Below are 5,336 nucleotides of genomic sequence, written 5' to 3'. Positions count from 1 at the left end.
TCATTTTTATCAATATTTCGATATTACATCATGTTTTCTCACGATATGTGATTTGGCCGTCATATCACAGAATTTTGCAAATTTTGCATTTTTAAGCAAGTTTCTTGCATTTTGTTTTGTACTAAAAATCATCGAATTTAGCGTTAGTTAGTGACTATGACGTTTATCATCCCCTTTTCCTTTATGTGATTTAAACAAAATATCATCGAATTAGGCAATATTTTCCCTTTTTCTACGTTTTTGTGAATTTTCAGTTTATTGGTATTAATTCATTAAATATACGATAAAAATGATGCAAACACATAATTGATTAGATAATAACCTTAAATACTTCATTTTCAATCATCTATTTGTTTCTTGTTAAAATACTGAGTAAGATATTGAAAAGGGGAGAAGTTCGGTTTTTATTGCATATATCGACGTTTCAGCCGGAATAGAGCGGTTTTACGTGTACATCTTCCATCGGTAATATAAACGGAAAATCAGGAACATTTAGTTAATTCCAATGAAAACACATTGATTTTTGTCATTTGTATTGGAAACAACATTGTCATATGCCTTTTCTTGGATCTTCTTAATACGAAACCTCGCTCAAAGATTCGTAGTTAAAATCCTCAAAATTGGTATAATAGTGACTTTTTTCACGTTTTTTTGTAGTTTGATATTACGTAAATATGTTTATTTTTACCAATACTTCGATACTATTTCATGTTGTATCACGATATGTGATTTGGCCTTCAAATCTCAGAATTTCGCGTAATATTGCATTTTAAGCAAGTTTTCTTGCATTTTGTTTCGTACTAAAAATCATCGAATTTAGCAATATTTTGACGTTTATCATCCCCTTTTCCTTTGTGTGATATAAACAAAATATCATCGAATTAGGCAATATTTTGCCGTTTTTCCACGTTTTTGTGAATTTTCAGTTTATTGGTATTAATTCAATAAATATACGATTAAAATGATGCAAACACATAATTGATTAGAAATTAACCTTAAATACTTCATTTGCAAACAACTATTTGTTTCTCGTTAAAATACAGAGTAAGATATTGAAAAGGAGAGAAGTTCTGTTCTTATTACATATATCGACGTTTCAGCCAGATTAGAGCGGTTTTACGTGAACATCTTCCATCGGTAATATAAACGGAAAATCAGGAACATTTTAGTTAATTCTAATGAAAACGCATTGATTTTTATCATTTGTAATGGAAACAACATTGTCATATGTCTTTTCTTGGATCTTCTTAATACGAAACCTCGCTCTGTGATTTGAAGTTAAAATCCTCAAATATGGTATAATAGTGACATTTTTCACGTTTTTCATGTAGTTTGATATTACGTATATATATTAATTTTTACCAATATTTCGATACTATTTCATGTAGTATCACGATTTGTGATTTGGCCTTCAAATCTCAGAATTTCGCATAATATTGCATTTTAAGCAAGTTTTCTTGCATTTTGTTTCGTACTAAAAATCATCGAATTTAGCAATATTTTGACGTTTGTCATCCCCTTTTCGTTTATGTGATTTAAACAAAGTATAATCGAATTAGGCAATATTTTGCCGTTTTTCCACGTTTTTGGGAATTTTCAGTTTATTGTTATTAATTCAATAAATATACGATAAAAATGATGCAAACACATAATTGATTAGAAATTAACCTTAAATACTTCATTTGCTATCAACTATTTGTTTCTCGTTAAAATACAGAGTAAGATATTGAAAAGGAGAGAAGTTCTGTTCTTATTGCATATATCGACGTTTCAGTCGGATTAGAGCGGTTTTACGTGAACATCTTCCATCGGTAATATAAACGGAAAATCAGGAACATTTTTGTTAATTCTAATGAAAACGCATTGATTTTTATCATTTGTAATGGAAACAACATTGTCATATGTCTTTTCTTGGATCTTCCTAATACGAAACCTCGCTCTGTGATTTGAAGTTAAAATCTTCAAAAATGGTAAAATAGTGACATTTTTCACGTTTTTCATGTAGTTTGATATTACGTATATATATTAATTTTTACCAATATTTCGATACTATTTCATGTAGTATCAAGATTTGTGATTTGGCCTTCAAATCTCAGAATTTCGCATAATATTGCATTTTAAGCAAGTTTTCTTGCATTTTGTTTCGTACTAAAAATCATCGAATTTAGCAATATTTTGACGTTTATCATCCCCTTTTCGTTTATGTGATTTAAACAAAGTATAATCGAATTAGGCAATATTTTGCCGTTTTTCCACGTTTTTGTGAATTTTCAGTTTATTGTTATTAATTCATTAAATATACGATAAAAATGATGCGAACACATAATTGATTAGAAAATAACCTTAAATACTTCATTTGCTATCAACTATTTGTTTCTCGTTAGAATACAGAGTAAGATATTGAAAAGGAGAGAAGTTCTGTTCTTATTACATATATCGACGTTTCAGCCGGATTAGAGCGGTTTTACGTGAACATCTTCCATCGGTAATATAAACGGAAAATCAGGAACATTATAGTTAATTCTAATGAAAACGCATTGATTTTCATATTTTTTATTGGAAACAACATTGTCATATGTCTTTTCTTGGATCTTCTTAATACGAAACCTTGCTCTGTGATTTGAAGATAAAATCCTCATATATGGTAAAATAGTGACTTTTTTCAGGTTTTCCATTTAGTGTGATTTTACGTAAATATATTCATTTTTACCAATATTTCGATATTACATCATATTTTCTCACGATATGTGATTTGGCCGTCATATCACAGAATTTTGCAAATTTTGCATTTTTAAGCAAGTTTCTTGCATTTTGTTTTGTATTAAAAATCATCGAATATAGCGTTAGTTAGTGACTATGACGTTTATCATCCCCTTTTCCTTTATGTGATTTAAACAAAATATCATCGAATTAGGCAATATTTTCCCTTTTTTTACGTTTTTGTGAATTTTCAGTTTATTAGTATTAATTCATTAAATATACGATAAAAATGATGCAAAAACATAATTGAATAGATAATAACCTTAAATACTTCATTTTCAATCATCTATTTGTTTCTCGTTAAAATACTGAGTAAGATATTGAAAAGGGGAGAAGTTCGGTTTTTATTGCATATATCGACGTTTCAGCCGGAATAGAGCGGTTTTACGTGTACATCTTCCATCGGTAATATAAACGGAAAATCAGGAACATTTAGTTAATTCCAATGAAAACACATTGATTTTTGTCATTTGTATTGGAAACAACATTGTCATATGCCTTTTCTTGGATCTTCTTAATACGAAACCTCGCTCAATGATTCGAAGTTAAAATCCTCAAAATTGGTATAATAGTGACTTTTTTCACGTTTTTTTGTAGTTTGATATTACGTAAATATGTTTATTTTTACCAATACTTCGATACTATTTCATGTAGTATCACGATATGTGATTTTGCCTTCAAATCTCAGAATTTCGCATAATATTGCATTTTAAGCAAGTTTTCTTGCATTTTGTTTCGTACTAAAAATCATCGAATTTAGCAATATTTTGACGTTTATCATCCCCTTTTCATTTGTGTGATATAAACAAAATATCATCGAATTAGGCAATATTTTGCCGTTTTTCCACGTTTTTGTGAATTTTCAGTTTATTGGTATTAATTCAATAAATATACGATTAAAATGATGCAAACACATAATTGATTAGAAATTAACCTTAAATACTTCATTTGCAAATAACTATTTGTTTCTCGTTAAAATACAGAGTAAGATATTGAAAAGGAGAGAAGTTCTGTTTTTATTGCATATATCGACGTTTCAGCCTGATTAGAGCGGTTTTACGTGAACATCTTCCATCGGAATTATAAACGGAAAATCAGGAACATTTTAGTTAATTCTAATGAAAACGCATTGATTTTTATCATTTGTATCGGAAACAACATTGTCATATGTCTTTTCTTTGATCTAAATAATACGAAACCTCGCTATGTGATTCGAAGTTAAAATCCTCAAATATGGTATAATAGTGACTTTTTTCACGTTTTTCATGTAGTTTGATATTACGTATCTATATATTAATTTTTACCAATATTTCCATACTATTTTATGTAGTATCACGATTTGTGATTTGGCCTTCAAATCTCAGAATTTCGAATAATATTGCATTTTAAGCAAGTTTTCTTGCATTTTGTTTCGTACTAAAAATCATCTAATTTAGCAATATTTTGACGTTTATCATCCCCTTTTCGTTTATATGATTTAAACAAAATATAATCGAATTAGGTAATATTTTGCCGGTTTTCCACGTTTTTGTGAATTTTCAGTTTATTGTTATTAATTCATTAAATATACGATAAAAATGATGCAAACACATATTTGATTAGAAATTAACCTTAAATACTTCATTTGCAATCAACTATTTGTTTCTCGTTAAAATACAGAGTAAGATATTGAAAAGGGGAAAAGTTCTGTTTTTATTGCATATATCGACGTTTCAGCCGGATTAGAGCGGTTTTACGTGAACTTCTTCCATCGGTAATATAAACGGAAATTCAGGAACATTTTAGTTATCTCTAATGAAAACACATTGATTTTTATCATTTGTATCGGAAACAACATTGTCATATGTCTTTTCTTGGATGTTCTTAATACGAAACCTCGCTTAATGATTCGAAGTTTAAATCCTCAAATTTGGTATAATAGTGACTTTTTTCACGTTTTTCATGTAATTTGATTTTACGTATATATATTCATTTTTAGCAATATTTCGATACTATTTCATGTAGTATCACGATATGTGATTTGGCCTTCAAATCTCACAATTTCGCATAACATTGCATTTTAAGCAAGTTTTCTTGCATTTTGTTTCGTACTAAAAATCATCGAATTTAACAATATTTTGACGTTTATCATCCCCTTTTCCTTTACTTTATGTGATATAAACAAAATATCATCGAGTTAGGCAATATTTTGCCGTTTTTCCACGATTTTGTGAATTTTCAGTTTATTGGTATTAATTCAATAAATATACGATTAAAATGATGCAAACACATAATTGATTAGAAATTAACCTTAAATACTTCATTTGCAAACAACTATTTGTTTCTCGTTAAAATACAGAGTAAGATATTGAAAAGGAGAGAAGTTCTGTTTTTATTGCATATATCGACGTTTCAGCCAGATTAGAGCGGTTTTACGTGAACATCTTCCATCGGTAATATAAACGGAAAATCAGGAACATTTTAGTTAATTCTAATGAAAACGCATTGATTTTTATCATTTGTAATGGAAACAACATTGTCATATGTCTTTTCTTGGATCTTCTTAATACGAAACCTCGCTCTGTGATTTGAAGTTA

The sequence above is a fragment of the Procambarus clarkii genome, chromosome 3, assembly GCF_040958095.1.
Source record: "Procambarus clarkii isolate CNS0578487 chromosome 3, FALCON_Pclarkii_2.0, whole genome shotgun sequence".
Lineage (NCBI taxonomy): Eukaryota > Metazoa > Arthropoda > Malacostraca > Decapoda > Cambaridae > Procambarus > Procambarus clarkii.
The sequence above is the reverse complement of the archived record's forward strand: the minus strand, read 5'-3'. Positions refer to the sequence as shown.